The sequence below is a fragment of the Protopterus annectens genome, chromosome 1.part0 (genome assembly GCF_019279795.1).
Source record: "Protopterus annectens isolate FY-2018-M chromosome 1.part0, PAN1.0, whole genome shotgun sequence".
Classification (NCBI taxonomy): Eukaryota; Metazoa; Chordata; order Ceratodontiformes; family Protopteridae; genus Protopterus; species Protopterus annectens.
In genome coordinates, this window is record NC_056725.1 from 1,536,698,045 (window position 1) to 1,536,711,399 (window position 13,355).

Sequence of the window (13,355 nt, forward strand, 5' to 3'; positions counted from 1 at the left end):
TGGACTTTTGAGAAATAAATTCTGAACAGTAAGGAGCCCAGCACAGAACCCTGTGGTACACCACTGTTGACGGAGAGTTTCTGTATAATACTCGAGTTGGGAATTGTCAGATGCCTTGGCTAGGTCAAGATAGGCAGCATACACTGTCTTTCCCTCGTTTAGGGCCTTGGTGACTTTCTCAAAGTCAGCCATGTATAACAGGCATGATCTACCTTTGACAAATATGAACTGGTTTGGGTCACGAGTTTGGAGATTACCTATGTGCTTGTTAATAAGGTCCATAATGATAGACTAGGTAAACACCTACTGCCACAAGATAAATAGTCCTATTTGTCCTAATGGAAAAGCACAGTGAAGAGGTGTCCAGAGTGAAATGCTACCACAAACAAATATTAAGATGTGGATACAGCACTGTAATTTAAATGGCTTATAAAAGGGTGATTATTCAATAAAAGTCCTTTGCTTTGTATAAAAGAGGCAAGAGCCTCTCAGTTGTACGGAATTTATAAAGGCACTAAAAACAAGATAAGATGATTTATAAGCCCTCCAGCCAATAAAACTACATGCAGATATCTCAAGTGTCTCCCAAACCTAAACAGACCAGGCTACCTCCCAATGCACTAGATTGAAAATCCACTTGCCTCTTGATGTTAAAACAAGTGCTTGCTAGAGTGTAAAAATATACTACTTTATATAACAGTTAGCTACATAATGAATTCAGAGCAAGTAAATCAGTAGAACAGATGAGAGGCGAAATGCACTTTTTCAGTATCAGCACAAGGAAAGGCAAATAAATAATTCAAGATAGCAGTAGCGCAGCAGTTTAGAAAGGGAGGAGCTTATTAAGCTCAGTTTACAGTAGGGTTGGGCATCTTAAACACCAGGTTTATAAAGCAGATTAACAAAAGGGATAAACGAAGGGGAAGTTAGGTGGGAAAGACTAGTAGGGAATCACCTGCAGTGCTTTAGTTTATGCAGGTTTGACATCTTTTTAGAAAAGACAAAGGCTCAGCAATTCACTGTGTATTTAAGCATCACTCGAGGGACAATTTAACTGGAAAGAAACATGTGAAATGTGCAGCCTAGATAATTTAAGTGTCTACCTCTCACATAGAACAAAAATATCAGGCCAAGTAGATTTCTTAAAATAGAAAAAATGGAGCAGGTAAAGCAGAAAGCAACTCTATCCGCAAGTCACAAAGATGGCATCCATCCATGGTTACAGGTCCTAATGTATACTTGCAAGGGATAGGAATGGAGTGGTGTTTGTAACTAGAAGAGGGAAGGGTGTTTATTTGGTGTAATCTGCAGCTAACCTAACCAGCAATGCTGCCTAGCACCCAAACCAGATGCTCTATCAGTAGTCCTGGGTGCTGTAATAAGGTAAGGGAGACCTAAATAGTACTAACTAAATTTGTAAATGTTGCTCATCGTGCAAACTAGTTACCTTGTGAGTAACATGGGACTGAAGTAAGGTTCTGAGGTTGTTTTTATAGGGAAATTCCAACTTCTGGTGATTGTGTGTGTATAAGGCACCAGTAACCTCTACTGTGTGAAGAGCAGCTTCTTGCAAATGTGAGGCTTATATACAATTAGAAAAAAAAACAACTTTTACACTAACTGTGCCCTAATGACAGTCAGGTTAGCACACAAAGAGCTTTCCACCAGCAATTTCCAGCTTAGGTAGGTGAAATCAGCCCTGTCCTGCCACAATAGTGCAAACTTTGACCCTCTTAATATAAAATGACTGGTTTGGAGCCCAAGTGTTAAGGAACCACAGACAGATGCCTACATTAACTAAGAAGCACTAGATATAATGTATTTCAGTGCAGAACAGTAGCCCCTACAGCAGTTTGAAAATACAACTTTAAACTTTAAAGAAGTGCAAAAACAAAAACATTGTGGCAGAGTAAACTTTCATAGTATAATGAAAATAAGCAGTGTTTCCAAATGTTTGCTTCTGTACAGTACATTGACACAGCAAGTAACTCTGTGCAAATGTACCAAATTTATACTGGCACTGGAAATACAGAAAACAGACTACTGAGCCTTCTAGCCAAGAGACCTTTGTGTGCTTCTAAAATACAAAGCTACAAGACGAAAAGTACAAACTCCACAAAATGTTCTTCATTTTGTGGCTTTTTGTGTGCTTTCCAACTCAGATAGACCAAGTAAACACCTATGAATCATCTCAGTCCTCCTAATGTAAAAGCAAAGTAAGAGTGTCTGAAGTGAAACGTTGCCACAAGTAAACTTAAACTTAAGAAAAAACAATATGTAATTCAAGATAACAGCTTATAAAAGTGTGATTGTTCAATAAAAGTACTTCGCTTTGTAGAAGTGAGCCAAGACCCACTCAATTGTGCAGAATTTATAAAGGCACTAAAACAAGGGATTAATAAGTCTTCCAGCCAATAAAACAACTACATGCAGGAATGTAGTGCGTCTCCCCAACCTATGCAGACCAGACTACCACCCACTGACACAAGATAGAAAATCTTCTGGTCTCTTGATGATGTAAAAAGACGTGAAAGAGCTTGCTAGAGTATAAAAATACACTACTTTATCCAACGGCTAGATAAATAAATTCAGAGCAAGTAAATCAGAAGAAAAGACAATAAGAAGCAAAATGCACTTCTTTTTTCAAATGAAGCACAAGGAAATGCAAGTAAACAATTCAAGATATAAACAGCAGTGTAGAAAAGAGAGGAGCTTATAAAGCTCAATTTACAGTAAGGGTGGTCAGCTTAAAATTACCAACTTTAAAAAGCAAACCAATGAATGGGAGGATTTGTGGGGGAAAAATAACTAGCAGGCAGTCACCAACAGTGCTTGTAGTTTTTGTAGACATTGAGTCTTATCAGAAAACACCCCACAGCCCAATATTTTGGTCATAGAAAACTGCACTGTGAGACACACTGATGTCCCTCTCACCAGTCTGGATAATGAGGAGGCCACAATTAGTTGCCTGTCAGAGGCGAGGATCCGCCAAATCACACAAACACTCAGATCACTAAACCCAAAGTACCATTATAATTTGGTCATAATCCATGTACGTGTAAATGACCTGAGATGTCCATTCCTGGACTGTATGAAGAGAGACATGACTGAGCTCACAGAATGGGTCACAGGTAGGTGTGAGCCTAGCACTGAGCAGTATTCTACCATCTCCAAGGATGATACCACAATACTAACAGAAAATGACTGACTTTAATAATTGGCTTAGCTACTGGTGTCTTTTCAAAGAGGACCAATATTTGTTAGCCTTTGTGAACATGGTTGACGAGCTACACTGCTTTGCCAGGGATTGTCTTCACCTGTCACCACTAGGCTTTTTGTTATTGGCTAAAACATTATCCACCCCATAGTGCCCTTCTTAAGCATTGCCAAACAGACAAACCTTGCAGCATAACAAAATCTACTCAGGAATAAGCTAAAGGTATTGCTCCTCAGTGCTGGGAGTCTCAGCAAAAAACAGCACTCCCTGGAAGCACTTCTCACCCTGGAGAATGCTGGCATCTGTGCAGTTACTGAAACATAGTTCAGAACCACTGAAAGCACTCTGGCAGTACATGTAAAATCAACAAAGTTCAGCAAAAAACAAATCCAATAAACGAACACGAATCCAGTCCATGTAATAAGTGCAACAATGTTTTTCACATGTTTTCACATGTATTCCTAGGAATGAAGGACATGAATATTTTGGTGATAGTTTGACCAAGTTTTCAACGTTACCTAAGGATAAAATAATTTTAATTTTAGAACTTATGGAAGTAGTACTAGATTCAAATTACATTCACTTTCAAGGAGAATATTACCAACAAATTAGTGGGGTAGCAATGGGAGCGGCCTGCGCTCCCTTATTTGCTAATTTAGTTCTCCTTGAATGGGAAAATAGGTATGTGTTCAATTGTCCTTTCTTCTCATATATTGGACTTTAAGGTATTTGGATTGACATCTTTGTGCTATGGTATGGAACATCTGATGGCTTAGAAAATGTTATGTCCTATTTGAATTCATGCACATCTTTTTTAAAATTTACACATTCATGTAACGATGTTAGTATCAACTATTTAGATGTCACTATTTGTAAAACCTCCAAATATTTTAAGTCCAATATTTATAGAAAAAACACGTGGTGCAACAGCTGTATACACTATTCTAGTCATCATCCCACTATACAAAAGAAAAGTATTATTAAGGGTCAGGCAGTGAGGATCGCAAGAATGACCTCGGATTATTGTGACCTTAGGGGTGCTTTAACCTTTCTTGGTAATAGATTTGCTGAAAGGGGTTACCCCATTAATATGATTAAAGAAGTATTAAATGAGGTATACTCAGGGTGGGGTGTTAAGTACAAGGCGCTTTTGGGACAACCATTAAGGAGTGGTACAGAGGTGATAGAAAGAAAGAATTTTAAAGGGGCTTGTATTATACAATATGATACTTTTTCAGATTTATTCACACACACCTTGAATTCACATTGGAATATATTTAAAACTAACAAAGAAGTATTTAATGTGGTTGGAAATAAACCTGTATTTACACACAAAGTTGGTAGAAATTTTAAAAGGACATTTGAACACACTAATATAAATCCTACAATATTTAGAGCTACAACTCCATGTGGAAATTGTAACGTGTTCTATGATTTTTTGTGAACCTACAATAAAGTTAAATAATGGATTGAATAGTTTGGTTAGGTTCTGTAAAAGAAATTGTAAAACTAAAATGATTGTTTATTTAGCTCTATGTAAATCCTGTAGTGCATTTTATATAGGGAAAACCGAAAGGTCTTTAAAAGAGCGTATGTATGAACATCAATATGATATTAGAACAGGCAAAGTTACCAACGCCTTATATAAGCATGGTTCAATGTGCCCTTCTTTTAATGGTTACAGGTTTGGTATTATTGATTTAGTAAAAGAAAATAGTTGTAGGGGAAGGGGAAATTTTAAAACCTACTTGCTAAATAAAGAACTCAAATGGCAACTTAGGCTGAGGGCAAATATACCACCAGGTCTTAATGAATACATAAGCATTAAATCCATTTTAACAGCTGGAGCTGATTGTATTTGATGTTTATACTATATAACAACTTGATTGTTGATTTTAATTCTTTTAATTCTTCATTTTTTTATATATTATTATTATGTTTTATTATACATAGAACGTAAAATGTTTTGTAATATAACATACATATTATGAATAATCCTTAAAGTATTATTTTAGGATAGATGATAGGATTTTTGTTTAAAACTTTATTGAAAAGTTTTATTGGTTAATTGATTGGTAATTATTGTGTTAGAAAATATGTATATAATTAGGTTATTGGCACCAGTGCTTCCATCTGAAGAAGTCTGAGTCTCAGACGAAAGCGCTCATTTATTAGCTTTTTAAGTTATTAAAAAACATTGTTGCACTTATTACGTGGACTGGATTCGTGTTCGTTTATTGGACTCTGGCAGTACATGGCTATAATGCCTTTCATAAATTCCAGTTATCCCCTGCACATGAAAGAGCAAAAGGCAGAGGTGAATCTATCTACATAAAGAAAAAGCTCGCCTCAAGACTGGTCAGACAATATGGCATGCTTGAGCTACTCCATGTCCAACTCCTTCCATCCATCCTTAACCCCTTTTCCCATTTTTGCACATGGGGTTGGGGTGTTTTCAACCATAGGAAAATACATTACCATATTCTTGCTAGCTATAAAGTCCCCCACTGTGAACCAGGAAACCCGTATATCATACCTGAAGTTACTTGAATCACTCACCATTCAGCCCAATACCATACTCATGGGTGAGATTTTTTTTTAACTACCCCACCATTAACTGGGAAGCAGACACGACCACTAACATAAGGACCCAAAGATTCCTAGACTTTGCATTCTAGACTTTGTCAATGCAAATGCCCTGGAGCAGCTAGTTGGTATCCCACTAGGGTTAAAAATGTCCTAGACCTAGTACTCAGAAATATGAGAGAGCACTGCATCCCTTCCCCCACTTGTGATGTCCTCACTAGATCGATCAGATCACGGAGCGATCTCCCTTGAAATAAAGATAAAACTAGGCCCCTACCTAATCCCCAAAACATTAAGAACTTTTCTAAGGCAAACTGCTGTTACTAAGTGACACTATAGTGAGTTTCCAAGCTCCCTTAAACCCAGAAAACACAGAAGCTTATGCAGCAGTGTACACAGAAGCCCTGAATGGCCATATATACAGCTGTATAGAAATGGCAGTACCAGACTGAAGTAAGCCTAGGTCAAACTGCAAAAAAAAAGCCACTCTAGTGGACCCTGGTATTAACCAGGCTGTACAACAAAAGGAAAAAAAATCTGTCTAGAAGTTAGAGAGAGTGCATAGCAGAGTAAATAAATCCCTCATTAATCTAAACAAGCAAATCAGAGAACTAGTCAAGTCATCAAATGCATTTCTTTCCAAACCCCTTTATTAAATTATCACTTGTGACACAAGTCTGACATATCGTCGAATGGCTATTCAGTGAATATCCCTTTGTCAAATACCTGTTTATTGAAGCCACTCTTCAGCGAATGATGGATTTTAACTAGGGCAAACCAGTGGTTGGCCACCATCTGGAATTTGTCCTTTTTCCCATTATAGTGCAATCTTGGAGTTGGCATATTTAGTTGGGGGGTATGGGGGCATAGCCCCCCACCTTGGTGGATTTTAAATTTTATATGTTTTTTTTGTGGTCGCTCAGTTAACTGCTTGTGTGCCCTAGTTAAAATCTGCCATTCGCTGAAAAGCGGCTTTGATAAATGGGTATTTGATGAATGGGTATTTGCTGAATAGCCATTCGACAAAATATCCTAGACCCCTTGTAACACAGGCAAATTTATATTCATATAAAAGTAATCAAACTATATTAACATAACAAACATTATACTTCACGTATATTGCTATATGTCATATGACCTAAGCAATATAAGGCATTTTTCATGCATGTCCACAGTCTTTAGGGCACCACCCAACAATGTGTGGAATTAGCTGCAGATGACATCACCTATAATTAGCCAGAAAACTTAACAAGTCTGCTGGCCAATAAATTCTGCTCAAATTTTGCCTTCCCATCACCTCTAGGTACCAGAAATATCCCCCCACGATTCCTGCACCAATTATAATCAAAGAACAGGTCAGCACCGCACTCTCCAAAGCTAAAACATGTCTTTAGTGGTCCCTATGATATACCAGAATACCTGTTAAATAGCTTGAAACAAGAACTATCCAGCCAACTAAGATCTCTTTTTAACCACAGCCTCTGGACTGGCTTTGTCCCAGTGGAGTGGAAGAGAGCAACAGTCATTCCTCTACATAAAGGGGACTGTCAGTTGACCCAAGAAATTACAGACTCCTAAGTTTGACTTGTCTTATATGCGAGGCCATGCAAAAAATAATCATGGACCTGACAAATAATGACGTAGGAAAAGGAAATCTCTAAACACTGGCTCCAGACTAATTTGGCTATGTCAGGGGCAGGTCATGCCTACTAAAGTTGGTGGACTTCTTTGAGAAAGTTACTAGGGCCATGGATGATGGTAAAACAGTGTATACTGCCTACCTTGACCTGGCCAAGGCATTTGACATGATTCCTCACTCAGATATTATAAATAAACTCACAAAGCTGGGCAGTAAATCCCCATGTCACGAGATAGATAGCTAAATGGCTCATGGACAGAGCACATGCTGCTAAAGTGAGTGAATCCAGGTACAGCAAGAGGTCATTTACTAGTGGTGTGCCACTGGGCTCAGTGCTAGGACCACTCCTGTTCAGAAGATACTTCTCTGAGGTCAAGGCTAATGTTAAAGGCCTCTGGCTGATAAAGTTTACTAACAACTGCAAGTTGGGGGTAATCCTTGAAACCGCAACTTTGTAGATATCCTACAGGAGGTCTGACTCAGACAAATGATTGGTGCCAGAGCCATGGCCTAAAATTCTGGCACCATGGCCTAAAATTAAATGGAAAAAAAAAGCATAATCATACCCTTTGAGAAGTCCAATATCCCTGCAAATTACACCATTTAACAGTACACCCTGAAGAGTGGACTCAAGAGGTGAGAGATCTGAGTACACAGATAGATAATAGCCTGAACATTGACTGTCATGTATCCACAGTGGTGAGGAAGTCCTACTGTGTGCCACAGTTTAAGTAAAGGTATGGCATCCAGATTGATATAAAGAAAGTTATAGTCCCACTGTAGTCAGCTCCTATCAGACCAGTAATTGAGTACAATGCACATTGCACACTTTGGCATGTACTTGACTAGGCTCTTAAAACAGCTGGAGTGACCTCAGAGGTTCCTCACGAAGAGAATACAGGGTGTTAACAATCTGTCCTATGCAAATAGACTAAAATACCTATCCATTTACTTTGTCTCCTACTGACTATTAAGGGGTGACCTATGCCTAATCTTCAAGGCACTCACAAATCCAGCCCTGATGGAGATGTTGCACATTCACAAAACTAACAGCACGAGGGTCGCATGATCTAGGGATCTAAGCCTGGTATGTGACTCAAACAGAACATACTGGAGAGACATATAGGTCTTCAGAGATTTACCTCTTCTTTGGAGCAGGCTTCCTGTTAACTTTTAAACAGAGCTTCTCCCTGGCCCTCTTCAAACGCAGTTTGGGTCAATGCATGGGCAATTATAAAGTCACTGCCTTATGGAGCTGGGCAGTCTGTAAAACACTCAAAAGGTATAGGCACAAACCTAAGCCATCCTCTAGCCCCTAGAGAGTATAAATCAGGTAAATGTTTGGTAATATTGGCAAGGCTTGTAAGGGCTCTTTAGCCGTTAGCCTAGTAATTTCCTATGAAGTTAACTTCTGCCTCTATTGTGCTGATTTTCCCCATCTCTGGAGTGAGAGCAGATTGGGGAATGGTAGTCATCCATGAAGAATTTTTCATTTTCTGGCCCCAACCTCCTTTGCCGATGGCTGATATGCATGAGAGTAGATTTTGAAGGCCTTCTGTGCCTTTCCTCCTGACATGTGCATTTTTGCATATATTGCATGAAGATTACTGCACAAACTCCGTTTTGCAGAGCCAAATACACATTCTTGGCCCATAGACTGAATATTATGCACATCTCTGTTTAGGAGGCGCAAACATTGCAGTACACTAGACTACCTCCTTTCTCTCAAGATGAACACACCTGTCAGCTACTCACTCCTACCCCCATGCAGTGGCTTCTCTAGCACCTGGTTTGCTAATTAATATTGGGTCATCTGGATCGCAGCCAGGACTTTATTGCACTGGACCATGGAGCTGACAATCACTCCATTTCTTCTTCATTTTTTTAATATTATTTTCTGTATGGCCATTTCATTATTTGAAATTCCCTCTACATATTGTAGGCTGTTACCTGGGGAAGTAACTTAAAATCATTCTTCATGACTGACCCAATTGTCATGAAGACATGCCTCTATCCACAGTGTAAGTTACTTGTTTATAAATGACATCCCTGATATTAGAGGACTGTCTGGAGATGGAGGAATAAATGGCTTTTGATTAGTTCATGCCTGATGGTGACAGAAGGAAGGGGGGGTCTCTGCACCTACGATGGTGGCATCTTTGGTATTAGAGATGTAATGGAGATGATAGCTCTTTGTGAAAAATACAAGTTTCAGTGCAGTAGTAAGATCCTTCTAAAAGAGAGAACAAGGCTGATGTTTTGTCTGTTGTATGCCTTCCATAGGGACACATTTGAATAGTTTTTGGGCCAACTTTGAAACTAAATAAAAAATAATCTACTAGCTGCTACATGAATTGATTGTTTCCACTGTCCTTGATCTTTGTCCCTCATGACAGTGAATGTGAAACAGTGGGTGAAACCCATCACAGATTGCTCTGGAATACCGTGGCAGATAAAACCAAAAGTAAATATGAAGGCCAATGGTAGAAAAACAAACACAGGGCAAAAACTCCTAGACTACTCCATGGTGTCTTCATAGGACAGCTCATATTGGTATGAGCAGTGAATTTGTATTTGTAAATGGGAAAGAAAAGCTAAGCCTTGTGTAAACTATGAGAATGCAAGTGGGGTTTTCAAAGATGGCTACTGCTGTTGTATATCGTATTTCACCACTTGCCAGTATTTTTAGTTCTAGGTACATACAATGGGAATATGAAAACATCTGAAATAAATGCTAATGCATAACAGTTATTTCAGATTTATCTTTAGCCCCATTACATGCAGCTAGGATGGAATTTAAAACACTGGCTCATGGTACTTAGTGCTATGCAATGACACTAGCAGTCATTGAATCTCCCCACGCCGTGTTTGTCATTGGATTTATTTTTCATTTTATTTTTAGTGTATTGTAATAAAATTATATTCTTTTAAGTTTTGTCTACAGTCATTAGTCCGGAAGCACACTATAGTAATTTTTAAAGTGCAGGTGCATGTTATTTATTTGTTTTGTTTGTTTATGCATTAGTTGATTGGAGCAGAGCAGTGACTCAGACTCATCAAGGGGAATACAAGTAAAACAGAAAACTGAGAACATGTTATGCAGTTAGCAAGATTTAATAGCAATAACATTTAATATTTGGTGAGATTAAACAAACGTTTTAAGTTTACACTAGTCATTAAATGCCTAAGCCATGTGTTACTGTAATATTACAATATTGCTTCAATCTGTTTTTTCATGGTTGAATAGAAGTATTCTGGGTATTTATCCGAATAAGTTCTTGTTTTTATTCTCATGTTCTTTTGAATTTGAGTGTAAGAGTCTGGTATTAGGTCTTTTTGTTTACCTTACACTTTATTGTTTGACTTCTTGAAAATTGTACAGCTTCTCTTAATTTCTTCTCTCTATGACTCATGTTTATTACAAGATGCCTAAAAGACAATTTTTGACATAGACAGTTTTAAATGGTAAAATGTTTTTGTCAAGTTTAAATTAAGCAGTGGGGCACTTCCAGAAAGTTGCTAACTTATCCCAAGGTTATGCTGCCTCAGATAAGGTTATAATAAATATGGGGGTTGGAGCTTGTCCCCCAACATTATACAGTGCTTCATTTTTGCAGTTTGCTGTTTTTGACTTTCACTAAACAAGTTTGTTGCTTAATCAGAGCTTTGTTACTGTAAACACTGATTTATATCCAGGCATCCTTGCTGCAAGAAAAATGTATGGCTACTTGACATCAGGTCTCACAGGTGTTTAATATAATAGATGTAGCTGAAGCTAACATATCTTCACTCTTTTGGTGGCATTCTCTGAAGAAGTGTTGTGGTATTATAAAAGTGTCTTGGGCTTGCTTTATACTGTACCTCTTACATAAAGCTTTTTCTATGCTGTTTTGTTAATTAAGTCACTTTTCAGTAAATCTCCATCCTAAAAGCTTATTTCATTGGGTGGGCATGACCCTACTATTTTATTTTGTTTTACATTTGTTGACCGGGATAGTCCGACTGGATACATGTCCATTTTCAGTGGTGGCCCAGGGAGAAAAGCTCCAAACATAGAACAGATAAAGACAAGCAAGTTACAGTATATGCACAAACATTTTGTATTAACGTACAAGTTACAGTCTCACATGTCAAGCCTATGAAGAATACAGTTTATATTCAGAAAGATATACAAATATGTTACAGTTTCTCTTATCAAACCTGTAGGTTCAGCTATATACAGATTATCTGCAGAAATGTTAGTTTCTGTTTTCAAACCTTTTAGTGTAAGAGGCAAGTCGCTGTGAATAAAAAATTGCAAGGACGTGGAAGTAGATTAGGCTTTAGTCAGAGTTTGAGCAAGGACATAACCACTGTGTTTTAAAATACTGGGTTAGATTTTTTTTGAAATGATTAAGGGAGGGGTTCAGAGTAAAGTCAGATGGGTGCAAATTCCAAGTTTTGCCTACTGAATTTGCAAACAGAGTCTCCAGATAGGCTGTTAGCTTTAACAGATTGAACCAAAAGTTTTGTAGTGGAACAAAGTGGCCTAGTGTTTTTGTAGGGATGGATAATGTTTTTAAGGGAGGGTGTTTTTTCTGGATGGTTAATAACCTTGAATGCTACAGTAAGTTGATTATATTGAATTAGCTTGGGGAGTTCTAGCCATCCTAAGAGGTTTAGGTTTTGACAATGGTGTGTCCTGTAGGGAGTTCCTGTCGCAAACCTGGCAATTTGATTGTAGCAGCTAGAGAGTTTGCTGAGATCAGTTTTGTTGAAGTTAGGGAGTATTGGCGAAGCATAGAGTAGAGTTGAAAGCAGATGGGTATGGGCAATGGCAGTCCTAGCTAGAGGGGTGAGAAAAGGTTTGCTTTTGTATAGGGAGCGAAGTTTTTTATTAACTGTTTCAATAGTTTGGTTTATGTGCATATCATATTTGAGGTTGTCTATTATAACACCCAGGAGTTTAGAATACATATCTGGTGAGATTATGGTCCCATTGTTAGATGTTATAGTAAACGAAGGTTGAGAGGATTTGCAAGTAGGGGAGAAGAGCAATAGCTTTGTTTTATTAGGGTTTAATATCAGCTGTTAAGAGATGATCACTTAGATCTTCAGGGAGAGTACCTGATTTGTACATGTGGTGGGGGCTATTAATTAGGATCCAGTCCAGGATACTTTATTTATTGTTAGGCTTGCCGATCCTAGTAGGGGAGGTTATAGTTTGTGTAAAACCATGTAGGTTTATGTGGGTGGTTGGGGTCTCTGCAGTGGAGGTATTCCAATCTATATTGAGGACCCTAGGACAATGGTCTCTTGGGGGTAGGCATTGGATAGCCAGTAGATGATGTCTTCTAGGGTTCCTGAGTTATTACCTGGGGGAATATACACACATACTATGTTTATACATTTGTTTTTATTTGTTTGTAGTTTGGAAATCATAATTTCTGCTTTGTTAAATATAGGTGGTTGAAGGTTGTCTAGAGTAACATTTAAGGTGTTTTTTATAGAAAACAGCAACCCCTCCCCCTTTCCTGGTAGTACGATCTAGCCTGAGTATATTATACCCTGGAGGTAGAATTTCATTATCTGGCGTAGTTTGTTTTAACCATGTTTTGGTCAGACAAAGTATGTCAGGGGAGTAGGTTGTCAGGAGGGCATGGAGGTTGTGGACCTTATTGTTGATGCTTCTAATGTTTAAGTGGCAGGTCAATAGTGAGTTGGGGGGGTCTATTTAGGCTTTGTCTTATGTTTGGGATGTTATGATTAGTTAGTGTTGTATAGGGATGGTGGCCCAGGGTTGGGATGGATATCCCCATCAATAATAAGGGTGTATGTCAAACTAGCTATGAGCTTTAGACATTTTTCAGTTTTTGGTAGTATTTAGTTTTGGTGTTAACATATGTGGGTATTACAGGGTGGATGTTAGCAGGG

General features: G+C 38.2%; 1 protein-coding gene across 2 annotated transcripts in view; it reads left to right on the forward strand.

The window, feature by feature from the left end:
* Positions 1-13,355, forward strand: part of CBY1 (chibby family member 1, beta catenin antagonist) — a 380,731-nt gene that overhangs the window by 34,275 nt on the left and 333,101 nt on the right. The window lies entirely within an intron of this gene.